The sequence below is a fragment of the Podarcis filfolensis genome, assembly GCF_964270895.1.
Source record: "Podarcis filfolensis genome assembly, chromosome: 10".
NCBI lineage: Eukaryota > Metazoa > Chordata > Lepidosauria > Squamata > Lacertidae > Podarcis > Podarcis filfolensis.
In genome coordinates this window covers 54,436,736-54,451,460 of record NC_139612.1, presented here as the reverse complement: position 1 = coordinate 54,451,460, position 14,725 = coordinate 54,436,736, and the positions used below count along the sequence as shown (strand labels likewise).

The window sequence follows — 14,725 nt, the reverse complement described above, 5'->3', positions numbered from 1 at the left end:
GGTTTGGATTGAGGATTTGTTTCCGTAGGAAAGTAAGTATGCTTAGACCACTGGAGGTCAATATGGTGCCCCCCAGGACTCCAATTCCCATCAGCCCTAGCCAGCATGGCCAACAGTTAGTGTTGCTTGGGAGCTGTAGTCCAACAGCACCACTGGCTTACATGTTGAACTCTGATGAGGGAAATCCCCCCCCCCCACTATTTTTCTTTTGTGTGGCTATCTGCCAACGCATGGGGTTAGAGCTGTTTTGGATCCACCCAATATCTTTTGGGAGGTTCCCCCACAACGCTGAGGGTCTGGAGGAGGGCAAGTGTGGAGATGACAACAACAACAACAACAACAACAACAACAACAACAACAACAACAACAACAACTTTTATTTATATACCGCCCTCCCCGGGCTCAGGGCAGCTAACATCAGATATATAACATTGGTATAAAATCAAACAATAATTAAATTACCTCCTAAAAACAGGTCAAAATCAAATTAAAGTCTAATTAGATGGCTTTTCACAGGGTTAGGGTTGGGAACAGTAAGTGCTCACCGGCCCACCTGTTTACGCTGATCTTGTATGGGCCTGTGAGAATGCTGGGAGGTCTCTTTCATATTAGTTCTTATACAAAAAGAAAAGGGGAGTCAGGCTGAGCCCCGATCAAAGGCCTAGCGGAACAACTCCATCTTGCAGGCCCTGCGGAAAGATGTCAAATCCTGCAGGGCCCTGATCTCTTGTGGCCAAGTGTTCCACCAGGCTGGGGTCAAGGTTGCAAAGGCCCTGGCCCTGGTCAAGGTGAGCCTAATCTCTCTGAGGCCCGGGATCTCCAAGGTATTATTATTTGCAGACCGTAAGGTCCTCCGTGGCAGGTGTACCAGGAGAGACGGTCCTGTAGGTATGGGGGTCCTAGGCCGGATGGGGCTTTAAAGGTTTAAACCAACACCTTAAACCTGATCCTGTACCAAGAGCCAGCACAGCTGGTATAGCACTGGATGAATGTGATCCCGTGGCTGAAGACCCCATAAGGGTCTTCTTGAGATGAGCGTGGTGTTGCTTCAGTGGCCAGCTCCTCTTCCTCCTGCCATGAAAGGAGGAGTCACCGGCCATTGTAGCCAAGCTGCGTTCAGCTCCGCACTCGGCCTCTTCCCGAAGATGCGACAATGCACACATGATGTCACGTGTGTGTGTGTCGTGTGTTGCACGTGTGATGTCACCCATGCAACGCCAGGCACCCGCAATATCCATTGCAAGCTGACACCTCTGGTGTGTGTAAAGCAGCTTTTCAACAACCTTGCATTTCGTCTGGAAAGAAATGGAGCTACATCTAAAGGAAACGCTGATGCAATTGGAGGGAAATTTAATGAAGAAAACCCATGACCGTTGACTGAAATGTACTCTGATTTGGTCTGGGAGGGAAACCACTGGTTGGATTTTCTTTCCTTTTTCTACCCTTGCCTTGGTTCTCACTGTAGGCTCAGCTGCACCCAGGCAATCTGTTAGTGGAAGTGCCGGAGACTCTCACACAAAACAAAAACACCATTGTGACCTCCGGGAACAGAGCAATCCAAACAAACAAGTGAGTCAGGTGACCCAGGCCACTGGGAGACAATCAAGGCATCTCAGAGGCCTTCCTTCAGTAACAGCAAGGATTCCTAGCAAGAGGATGGAGAAGCAAGTTGGCTTAAAAATAAATAAATCATTCTCTCCTGACAGCAGAAAGCTAACGACATCAGGTTGTGGTGTCCATGGTACCAATTGCAAATCTCACAGGTGCAAACTGTGAAAGGACACTTTAGAATGAGTGACTTGGGCACATCAACAGCTTGAGATCCAAGCCCAGATGTAGGCATATCTGTTCCTCATCAAGAAACCCATATAAGCACACTGATACCCTGATCAAGCTTTATGTTATGACATCAAGGGTAGGGTTGTTTAACACAGCATTGAACAATGCACTGTGACAACTAAAAAGTAATTAAAAGGCAGCTGAAATTTACAGAAGCCTGAAAAGCACTTTGAACATGACCCTATGTTGGTGTTTTTAGTTTTTTTAAGCCGACAAACACTATAGATGAAAGTGACTCCAAGCCAAGAAAATTGTAGGCAGTTGATGGATTCCTTACAGATTGCTGGCTTTTACCTACTAGGCAATCATCAAAATAAAGATACTGAGAGATCTGTGATGGGCATATTCTGTTGTTACTGATGATAGGCCTTATCTGAGCTTAATAGAAGATCAAAATGTTCCCTGAATCAATTTGAAAAGGCTATTGACCTGCTTTCTGCCAGAATCCCTCTTTACTGTAAACATATGACTGACCCCAAGAGAAAGAGTTTTCACAAACTGCCTGACACTCAATACAGTGATACCTCAGGTTACGAACCTAATTCGTTCTGGAGGTCCGTTCTTAACCCGAAACCATTCTTAACCTGAGGCGTGTTTTTGCTAATGGGGCCTCCCGCTGCTGCCGCGCCACCGGCACACTATTCCTGTTCTCATCTTGGGGCAAAGTTCTCAACCCGAGGTACTACTTCCTGGTTAGCGGAGTTTGTAACTCGAAGTGTTTGTAATCCAAAACGTTTGTAACCCAAGGTGCCACTGTAATCACAGTAGTACAGATACACACACACACTACAGTTATGATCACTATTAGATGCAAGGTTTGCATTTGTCAACATTTCCTAGATGCCTGTCTACAAAAAGAAATCAGTCATCATGTTTATAAACATTTGCATAGAATCTCAGATAGCATGAGGACTACTGTGTGCAACCGCTGCACTAAGGGACTGCTTTGCAACCCGCTTTGAGGTCATTGGTTTTTTGCAATCAAGTGGTGCATGAAATTTTGTAAATGAATATGCAGACAAAAAACACCCAAGAAGCAGCTCAAGATTTATGTATTGATTCATTTCATAGTAGTATTGTATGTAGACATTTCCGTTGCCACAAAAAGCTTTGGTCAAACCTTACTATTAATGACAACAATCACATGGGGGTATATGATCATATATAATTCCAGGGCGTCCCTTCCTTCCTTATTTCCTTCTGTACATCCATCCATCCATCCTTCATTCCTTTCTTTCCTTGGAAAAAAATAACCCAACGCTGTCACAGCTACGATCACATTATGGTCACAGCTGCAATTACGCCAGCCTGCAGCACACTTAGAAATGTCAACGATGCATTCTACGTGCAGCCGAAACCAGGGCACAGTACAAAATGCATGTGTTGGATAAAACCACATATATCCAATGTGCATCCACCACACAATGGACTATGTATATAGTACTAAATATAGATAAAACCTTAATAAGTAGCAAGAAATCTGAATCCCATACCAAGGGGAGTGGGAGGAACTTGACTGACAAGACTTGATATTTGGGAGGTACACTCAGAGATGCTGAGAGTCTAGCCCAGGGGTCAGCAAACTTTTTCAGCAGGGTGCCAGTCCACTGTCCTTCAGACCTTTTGGGGGGCCGGAGTATATTTTGGAGGGGGGGAATGAATGAATTCCTATGCCCCACAAATAACCCAGAGATGCATTTTAAATAAAAGCACACATTCTACTCATGTAAAAACACACTGATTCCTGGACCGTCCACTGGCTGGATTTAGAAGGTGATTGGGCCGGATCCGGGTCCCGGGCCTTAGTTTGCCTACCCATGATCTAGCCCTTTCCTTATGCTCTGGCTCAAACAAAGAGCATGGAAGAAGCCAAACTACCTGAGATATTTGTATCAACCTTGTCCTTTAGGCCCAACGCCTAGGGGTGTCACAACTCCAGCTGAGAGATACACCACTTTCAAAAGCCAGTATTGATAACACATCCTCCAAAACCACTTTTGAATTAGTTCCCACCTACCCACCCAAGAAATCCACTGGAGATATTCATCTGTTGTATATATTTGGAACCTCTTTGTGCTGATCCTGCTCTGAAATACAAAATGAAGCCAGCATGCAAAAAAGATCTATTTTGCATACTTCAAAAGTTACATGTACAAAAGGTGTGATTGCACTACACCAAATGCATGGCATTTCTTTGTGCCATTAACTATGTCTGGACTTCCAGATGTTGTTGGACAACTTTCACCCTCCCTCACCATTGACCATCCTTGCTGGGGCAGATGGGCTGCACAACCCTATCATAAACTGTTTTACTGATGCCCTCAGCTGAAGTGTATTGATATATCCGCTAGTAATATCTAGGGATGTTTTTGGTTTTAAACATCAGATTATTATTATTTGATGTTGCTGTTTTGTTTTATTTTTATAGGTGTTTGATTTTATTGTTTCATGGAGAACTGCCCCAGAAATTGTTACTGAAAGGTGGCATATACATTTGTGAAATAGGTAAAAGGCCAATGCAGAGGGACACCATGCCATCAAAAATTGAGGTCAACAATGGAGCTTAAGAGCACAGTGGAAGATCAGATAAAACCAAGGTGGCTGGGTGATGGAAAGAGAAAGACACACCGTGCTCAAGCTGGAGAGTGGCTGAGAGAAAATCAGGAAACTGAATGATCATGAGGGCTACTAGTTCCCTGTGGACAAGGAAGATAAAATCCCAGGCAATTACACAAAAGATATGGGTCAAGCACTAGCAAGGCACCTGAATCCCACGAGGAATTATGTGCATGAGCATGTTAGGTTAGTTACAGTGTCCTGGTTTCATACCACATCACATATTGATTGCTGTATGCTTTTCTTGGAGATAAAAAGTCACAAAATGAATCCCATGCATGCAACATGTATTTCTGCTAACAACATATTGCCAATCCATTAATTGAAGCTATATTCTCCAGCAGAAAATACTTGCCTACCTTTAGGGGAAATAATTATAACCTTACTAGAAAGATATGGTTCTTTCTCTCCTTTGGTTTAAGCAGAGAAGCAGATTCACGTTTTGGAAAATATGCTTTGGAAGGGCAAGTGTATTTGACCATTGGAACCAAGGCATTTTAGACTATTCAGATGAATTATGCTTGGGTGATACCATTTTGGAACGAAGGGCAGGACCACAGTTTGAATGCTTCCTCACATAAAAACATATCTTTCCACAGAAGTCTGGAACATTGAGAACAGTAGGATAGTACACTTCTCCCTGATATTCCCATTGAAGGAGAATTTGGATGTTGTGGAGCATTCATTTGTATCATACCAATCTTATTTTCTGAAACTGGACAGTCCTATGAAGTCCTATGTTCTTTACATTTAAGTGTAGATACAGTTTTATTGAAAACCAATGAGGAAAGAAATCCACAGTTTCTCCAGAAAAATGACAGACTTCCTTCTTCAGGGTTTTGTAGGGGGGGGGGGGGAGTGAACAGCCATCTTTTATTAACACACTGAGGTTGGAATAACTTGTCGGCCATTTCCATTCTACTTCTGTAATGTTCATTCCACTGAACATAGAAGGGACAGCGGGGTCATAATGGCAGGTCCCTGGGCAGATTTTTCCTGTGACTGAGAGTCCTGCAGGATAAGTCAAGGTCCAGGCTGGTCACTGCAACACACCCCACCCCAGCTGTGTGGTCGTGATACACACAGTAGATGTCTGCAAAGACCTATGATCCTAAACAATGGTGGGTTTACACACAAAACACATAAACAGCTGGAGTTTTCAGCTTCATTACACAAACTTATCTCTAATAAGCTCAACAATCTTCATAAGCTCAGAGCAGCTTTGGACAATACAATCAAGTCACTTGTGATACCGCTTCCCCATTTGGCTGACGGCACTTGTCTGCCAGGCAGGACAAATCATCTGTGTTTGTTCTCCCGCAAGTCCACTCTATCCTGTTAGAAACACACATTTCTAGCTGCATTTTCTTTTAAAATGCTCTTTTAAAAATACATCTCATACTTAAAAAGAAATGCTGATCACTTTATTGGCACATTGTAGAAGTGCGAAATATGGCGAACAACTAAGGTCTGATCTGCACAAGCCCCAGAGGTGTAGATTGGGTTAGTTTGCATCAGAATTAAGGATGGGCAAACCTGTCAATTTTGTTTTCCGTCAGTTCCCCCCATGCCCACCTCATCTTAGGTTCAGTTATTCACATTTGCACATCAGTTTGCAATTTTTAAAAAAATCCTCACAAAATTATTCAGCATTTTAGGACACATTTCTCCCAATCTACATAATTTTATATACTATTTTGCTTACTATATATATTTGTTGCAAGCAATTTCATGCAGTTTTGCCCATTATATGCAATTTTGGAAGCGATTTCCCCTAATATAATGCATTTTCAATTGTTATTTTCAGTAATGTAAGTTTTCTGGTACATAATCTGCTCCAGTCGATTACTTGGCTGAGGAACTTCAAGGCAAAATTCAGAGAAGCGCAAATTTTGCAGGATGGCTCTGTTTCAGTTCTTGTACTTTGGAAGGTATGGACAGTGGTGTCGCAACGGGGGGCGGTACGCCCTGGGTTCCATGTTTGCGGGGGAGATAAGAAATCACCCCGCGGGGGCTCACGGCAGCACAAGCAGCCATCGCACCGCAGCAGCCGCCTTTGGAGGATTCTCCGTTCGTGGCTATAGCTGTGAGCAGAGGAACCCGGCACCAGCAGCAATCCGCTAAGTACAGCGCATGTTCAGCGTTGCATGCATGCGCTGTATGTAGTGACACCACACTTGCACTGTGTAGCAGTTTGTCTCCGGCGCTGCTCCAGCGCCGTACTGACGGTACTGGGATCCCTCCATCACCACTGCAGCCATGAACACAGCTATAGCAGTGACGGAGGATCCCGGCACCATCTGTACGGTGCTGGAGCGGTGCCAGCGGTAAGCCACTACACAGCGCATGTGTGGCTTCACTACGTACGGTGCATGCGTCATACGTAGCGATGCCGCACATGCACCCTACATCATGATGCCCGCCCTGGGTGTCTCGATGCCTTCATTTGCCCCTGAGTATGGATTAGGTAAATTCATTGTTACTTGGAAACTGAATTAAATTCCCTCCATCCTTAATCAGAATCCACATAGGCTAAATCCCTTAAGCAATCCTCTTTGCTTGTAATGTCTGGAAAGTCTCACAGTGTCTGAGAAGGATCTTATGTACAACATTTTACATCTTTTTCTGTTCAAATGTCTAGTATGTTAATGGGTCTGGAAAGGGAAGGTTCTTTATCTTGGTGCAGCAATAAAACTTCCAGCACATCTGCAAAGCTAAGCAGGGTCTAGTATAGTTTCAAACTGGATGGGGACCGTATGCTTTGCAGAGTGTTGGACTAGATGACCCTTCCAACTCTACAATTCTATGATACTGCACATTACTTAATGCCGAGTATGATATACCTTAGTGCCTTTGGAATAATATTTGTTGAGGAGTATGAAGGTCAACATTGGTTCACATGGAGCTAATAATTTTAGAAGATCATGATGTTTTCTGCAGAAAAAAGAATTTTTCCTCACTCTTAGCTACCCTCACAAATTTGACCTTAAAATGTAACTGTAGATACTCAACAAAATAAATGCAAAAAATTAATAATCACCTGTTAGTAATTTAATCAATGTAATTCTCATTGGGGTGACATGTTTTTTCAAGGAAAGGAAATCTCAGGATTAATCTTCCTATTAAAGGGCAGTGTTTGACCCTAATCAGTTGCCATTGCACTGAGGACAGTCCCTAACTCCATCGTTGCTTGTCTTCCTTGAGTGCATCCTCTGTCCGTAGAAAAGTCCAGACAGAAACTCAATACTTTCCTCTCCATTTCCCTTCGCTTCCTCAAAGCTTTTTAATATTTATCCATATTGATCCACCATAATTTCAGAGTGATGTTATTACCAAATAGCTAAATGGAGCTCTCTGCTGTTTCATCAAATCCACACTTAGCTGAGATCATGGAACTTGTTCCATTATCCTATTAGCCTTCAGGGGTAATTCCCCAGGGGGTCCGCTGAATCTTCTTCGCTTCTCGTGTGTCTGGCAGAGAAAGAAAACAGCTTGTAGGGTCAGCCACAGATGAAAGTAGGGAGAGAGGGCATTTCCTTCCACCACCTCCGGACACCTCAAGCGGAGAAATCAGCTCCTCTGAGTTTTATGGAAGCTAAGGTGGGAAGAAAGCCTTCCTGTGTGCTAAATTCAGAGGCAGCCAATATGGCGCTCTTCAAATGTTGGACTCCATCAGATGCAGCCAGCATGCTCGGGAATGGTAACAGTTGTGATCTAGCAACATCTATAGGGTACTGCATTGGCTAACCCTGTGCTAACTCCCCTTATTTTTTGCACATATTGAAGATGCAAGCCTTCTTGTTTTGAGATTTATTTATTTTTAAAGTTTGCTGTGTGCTTCATTGTCCAGGGGTCTTCTTTCCACACCAGCACTTCTTTCAACATTCCCTAAATTGAATCTAACGAAGTGTCTAGATGGATTTTGAAATATACTTTGAGAATCCTCAGTTTCATGGATTTTATTTCAGTTTGTAATAGAAACAGTCAGTCACTGGGTGTGTCAGTCAGTGCTTGTGTGTGTCTGGCCCCTCCCAGACCCTAGGCTATATATCCTTTGTTCACACCCCAGGTCATACCTGATAGGCTGATTCAATCTAAAATCCTACCTGCCTATTATTCTGGGATTGAAGCTCCAGACATAACAGATTTCTTACATGGCAGCAGTGGGTTGATAGTGGAATTAGGGCACCGCTGAATTTTTGCGGAGTTCAGATTTTCATTGTGAGAGGAAAATCTGTTTCTACCTCCCCACCCCTGTGTGTGTGTGTGTGTGTGTGTGTGTGTGTGTGTGTATGCTTCCCCAGACCTCTTCACAGGCACTGATTCTGAAAAGGTTAATGTAAATGGCAACCAAAACCATCAAGGGTTGCAGCATTTGGGGCTTGTAAGTTTAGAGAAAAAGCATCTAATAGGCGATATGATAGAAATGCATAAAGGGTAAAGGGGACCCCTGACCATTAGGTCTAGTCGTGGCCAATTCTGGGGTTGCGGTCCTCATCTTGCTTTATTGGCCGAGGGAGCTGGCGTACAGCTTCCGGGTCATGTGGCCAGCATGACTAAGCCACTTCTGGCAAACCAGAGCAGCACACGGAAGCGCCGTTTACCTTCCCGCTGGAGCGGTACCCATTTATCTACTTACACTTTGACATGCTTTCGAACTGCTAGGTTGGCAGGAGCAGGGACTGAGCAATGGGAGCTCACCCCGTTGCAGGGATTCGAACCGCCGACCTTCTGATCGGCAAGTCCTAGGCTCTGTGGTTTAACCCACAGCGCCACCCATGTCCTGATAGAAGTGCATACATATATGCAAACTGGGGAGAAAATGGACAGAAGGAAGTTTTTGTCCTTCTCTAGCACCAGAACCTGCGGACATCCATGAAGCTGAACATTGGACAATTCAGGACAGAGAAAACAAAGAACTTCTTCGCCTAGCACATAGTTAAACTACGGCCTTTGCTCCCACAGTGATGGCCACCAACTTGGATGATTTTAAAAGAGGTTTACAAACATTCATGGAAGAGTAGGCTATCAAAAGCTCTGAGCCACAATAGCTAAATTCTCATTCCAGGGCTGGAGTTAGTATTCTTCTGAATACTGGTTGCTGAACACTATAGAAGGGGAGAGAGTTTTTGCACTCAGGTCCTGCTTGTGGGCTTTCAATAGACAGCTGGCTTATCACTGTGAGAACAGGATTCTGGGCTAAGTGCGCCACTGACTTGATTCAGCAGGCTCTTCTTGTATTCTTAAAATAAAACAAGCAAGCCAGCAAGAATAGGTGTGTTCAGGCTTTTATCTTTCCCACAGCAACATATCGATGGTACATTTTTCAAAAATCACTATTTCCATTACACCTTTGGCCTAATTCTTCAGTCCTCATTCTCAGCTGAACCAAAGCTTAACAGTACAATCCTATGCATGCCTCCTCAGAGATCGGGATGTCAGAGAACTTTGATGAAAATGGAAACAGGAGCAGAAATTGCCATTGTTTGCTTATTGTCCCATGTCTAGAACAGAACTCCATCCAGTGAATACAATCAGTATTGGATGTTGTTGTTGCTTTCAGTGCACAAATGATATGCAATTGATTATGTTTTTCTGCATTTGCATTGTGTTTCTTTTGAGTTGAAATGGATATGGGATGGAACTACATCATGACAACGTAATTTTTGCCACAGTGGACAGCAAGACAAATAACGTAGACAAACTGCAACAGAACGGAAGCAGGCCTGCATGTGATGAAAACAGTGTGGAACAAAAAAACAATGAATTCTTGCAACCCTGCACAGAGGTGAACCCCACTGAGCACAATGGGACTTACTTCAGCTAATTGGGTATAGGATTGCAGCCAAGCAGAGCAAAACTAATTTTCCTTTATGCCAAGGGTGGAGGAGATCTACTGATATATCTACTGCCAAATCTATTGAGCTGCTGTTTTGTAATGCTCAGAGCAGGAGGTGAGAGGCAGCATTTTCTCTCCCCCCCCACCGCCCCCATTAAACGCAGTCGAAGGCAACTAACTATGCCAGCCACAGGGTTAGCATACAGTCTGACCACTATAGTTTGGGGAAGCAAAAGAGCTGGAGATGTGAGACATACCCCTGGCCCACAAGCCCAACAGCACTTTTGCAATATCTATGTCAGTGGAGCCAAGGCACCTCCAACAGAGTAACTCTCGTCCCACCAACATATCTCTCCCATTCTTCCAGCCTCCAGCATTTCCCCCTGAATATTTGTAATTCAATTTTCTGCCCTTCATCCCTGGCTAATATCATCTCTCCCTCCCTTCCCTTTGTTACCCTACTTCCTGTCTAAATTTGGGTAACCTTCTTTTTCACTTACATTACCCTGAAAAGTGTAATGTGGTGAAGGGAGAGACAACTGAGTGGGGGGGGGGGATATAATGCCATAGGAATATAGAGAGCAGACTCTAGCATAGCAGAGTGACAAAGTGAGATTTGCACTGCCCAATGAACCAGCCTCAGCTCTCACCTTTTTATCACCATTGTTTTAACCCAGAAGCAGTTGACATGGTGCCATCCAGATGTTATTGCACTACAACTCCCATCATTCCTGACTACAACTCCCATCATTCCTACGCTGGCTGGGGCTGATGGGAATTCTAGTCCAACAACATCTGGAGCCACCACATTGGCTCCCCCTGTTGGCCAACAACAATCCAAGTGTCTTGCCCCTGGGTCCCAGTAACATTTAACTAAAGCAGAAGTGTAACATAAGATCAGTTCAGAATTTGACACTCTATGTCATTGATTATCACTGGTGTCAATGTTGTCATATCATACCTTGTGTTAACTGTGGCCACAGTAGGGTTCACTCGAACAGCCTCTGTACACTTTCATGTGCATTGGCCAAAGCCAAAATGGGCTGCAGTTAGTGTCACTGTGAAAGAGCTGTCCATGTGCATAGCAAGGTGCCCTTGAAATGTTTTAAACTGCAACTCCCATCCATGTTGTCTAGGGTTGGTAGGAATTATAGTCCAAATTTTTGGATGGCATCAGATGGACAAAGGCTGATGTATGGTCAGTGGCGTAGCGTGGGGGGTGCAGGGGGGGCTGGCCGCACCGGGCGCAACATCGGGGGGGGCGCTCGCACTCACAGCTCTCTGCCCCTACCTGGCTCACTCACTCTCTCTCACTACAGGGGGCGCAAATTACTTGCCTTGCCCCGGGTGCTGACAACCCACGCTACGCCACTGTGTATGGTGAGAGATGGAAAAGAAGTGGAGAAGGGGCAGATGCCTTACCTTTAAACTGTAGTTAAATCCAAATTCTCAGATCCCATTGAATACAATTTTAAAACACCAGGCCAGATTTTAATATAAGTGAAGACTAGTGGGTCAGTATTTTTTTAAGGAAAACTGGATTTAGATATTTAATTTTAATAAAAGCTACTGCAGCCCAGAAACCAAGAGTGGTGGCAGGAATGTTGCCCAGGTAGTCTTTAAAAACTGATTTTAAGATTAGGGTTTGGCAAGGGCAGGTTGGGGTATCTAGGGCAGCCAGATCTAATTCCAACCCATCTTGGTCTACTGTTGCATCATCATTTATTATTCACAGTTCAGATAGCTGATCTCCCAGTGGAAGAGTTCTCTTTAATTAGCATCAGCACCACAGGGTGAATGGTCATTTGACTGATTTTGCCTGGCAATGAAACTTTAGAACACCTACCATTATTCTAAAATGCAGTTAAGGAAACATTTAAATATAACCACACAACTAGTTTTGCCATAGGGTGACATCTACTTGAGCTGACTTTATCATGATTGTATGATCATATATGATCACAAAATCATGATTATATGGCCTGCTTAAAATCCTTTAACTTCACCATCATTATGAACCGCATTGAACCACTTGCCACAACAGATGATATCCTGTTGCACTCAGGTTTTGCTTGTGGGTGGGCTTTCCATAGGCATCTGGTAGGTCACTGTAAGAACAGAGTGCTGGGCCAGGTGGGTGTTGGGCCTGATCCAGCAGGCCTTTTCTCAAGTTGTTTAAATCTCTATGTACCACACACAACAAGAATGGGGAGCCTGTGCCACCCCAACCCCATGAGAGGTTGTTGGACTCTTATGATCATCCTCAACCATTGGTCTGACTGAGGCTGATAGGAGTTGAATTCAAGCAAGTTCTGAAGAGCCAAGGGCTCCCCATCCTTGGCACAAAGGGTTCAGCTGAGTCCTGGGTTCTTATCCTGACTGGGTGGCCTTAGTTAAGCCATCATCTTTCAGCCTAGTTCTCTTCACAAGCTAGTGGGGAGAATAAAATGGGACAGCACCACATATGGAAGACTGGAAACCCAAAAAGCCCAACGTCAATGAGGTCATGGAAGACTGTGTGATTGCTGCCCCTCCATTCCTTGAACCTTCTTCTCATCCTTTCCTCACACTTTCTATGGAACAATACAGTATTAGATTTCCATTTCTTATAGCAGGTGAAAAGGAAGTACGTCAGATGCCCAGTCTCTTGCTGCTTTGCTAACACTACAGGTGAAATTGGGTTCCCTGTGTTGCAATTGAACAATCAAACCACCAGTGAATAGTTTGAAGGTACAGTTTAGTAAGATGGCAACCATGTTGCACCTCAGCAAGCCTGGGTCTGGTCAGTGCCACTGGGACACTGTCTAGACTTCTTTATGGTGCCACCTTAGCTTCCATAGAATAAAGTTAAGATATAAAATTTAAACACAAAAAAGCAATCACGCACATATGCACACTGCCCTGAGTTCTTTCAAGCTTGGGAAGCGGATGTGGGATGCAAAAAAAGCAGCTTTTAAAAACATCCCATTCATGACAGTTGCATTGTATAAACATCCTTGTAAAACTCCCACTAAATTAGATTCTTGAAAATAGAGTTGCAGAAGCAGCTTTTTGCTGCTTTTTAATGCTAGAAAACCTCACTTGGCATCCAACCATCTGCAGTCTTGTCCCCGTCAGCCTCTAAATGTCATTTCATCCAATGGAGCGGAAGGAAAAGTGACCAACACTAGCTGGTACCGATGAGAGTATATGGAAAGCTCCACCCCTCTGCTTATGGCTGGGTACAAGAGCGCACACTCTCCGTGGGAAAAGATGTGGAAGAACAGGTTCTTCTGCACGTCACTCAGCTCTCCTTCATCCCATCTCAATACACCAGCAGGGCTCAAACAACAGGAGGAATCCAAGGGCCCTCGTTCCACTTCTAACACTTCTCTTACAGCCTGCCAATGTAGAAGATACCCGAGAGAAAAGCCCAGGAAAAGTCCCCACACATTTTGCCCCTCGTAATTTGCTCAGAGTTGACCCAAACTGGTTCCCCTGGTCAGTGCATCATCATGCCACCCATCTAGGACCCAAGAAATTCATGAATGGTGCTCCTATTATGTGGCACTCAGTGTGAACTTCTACTGGCGAATACCAAACACTGCTATTGTTACACAGAAGGAACAGCACCCTCACTCTGTTGGAAAACACAAAACACACATCCAGAAGCCACTCTGAGGTCCCCCATCAACTTTCTTCAATCCATGGAAACATTGAAAGTTAAGGATTTCTGTTGCTGAGCATCCATCCCCTTTTACACTGAAAAGAGGGGGGAAGAGAGATCAAACAGTAGCGTTTGCAAACCAAATCCACTTGTACTTACTTTGAGTTGCAAAATCTCCCGTCTCTGTTAAACAGTCTTCAATCCCCCGTGAGGACTTCTGAGCTTTCGCTACACCTTCACTCGGCAAATGCAGCACTTTTCCGCTTCTCTCTCTTTTTCTCCCCTTCTCGAAATTATTGACTCCTTTTCTTCCTTTGCCCCCTTTCCAATGTCCCTCTGCTCCTCCTCCTCTTCTTCTCAGTTTACCCTCTTCCTCTTTCAATTTCCCCCCCAGAATTTCTCTACTCAAGGCAGGGAACCTGATCCTTGCTTTGACTATAGAGAGAGCAGACTGTGAGTGACTGAGTGAGCGAGAGAAAAGAAAGGGAAGGAGGGGGGGAGAGAGCAGAGCACAGTTCCCTCATGTGATCTGACTGGGAAGCTTATTAAAAGCAGGTCACTCAAGGGGCAGTCTCTCCCACCAAGACCGATGGAAAGGCAGGAAGCGGGGAGGGGGGAATCAGAGAGGAACTCTCCATCAGGAATGACATCTTTTTCAAGGGGCTTCAGTCAGTGCAGAAGGAAAGTAAGAGGATACTATTCAGTTCCTCAGAAACTTCAGATGCAGGAAGCACCCAATCAGTTTGTAAGCTTTTGCACAACCAGTGAGTATCAACCCTTTTTGC

The 14,725-nt window shown here is 44.4% G+C and overlaps 1 protein-coding gene across 1 annotated transcript in view; it reads right to left on the bottom strand.

The window, feature by feature from the left end:
• Positions 1-14,438, bottom strand: part of PTN (pleiotrophin) — an 86,273-nt gene extending 71,835 nt beyond the window's left edge. Inside the window, exon 1 of the mRNA XM_083572429.1 lies at positions 14,100-14,438. The gene's annotated coding sequence lies outside the window, so the exon portion shown is untranslated. The remainder of the gene's footprint in view (positions 1-14,099) is intronic.
• Between the last annotated feature and the right edge of the window lie 287 nt (positions 14,439-14,725).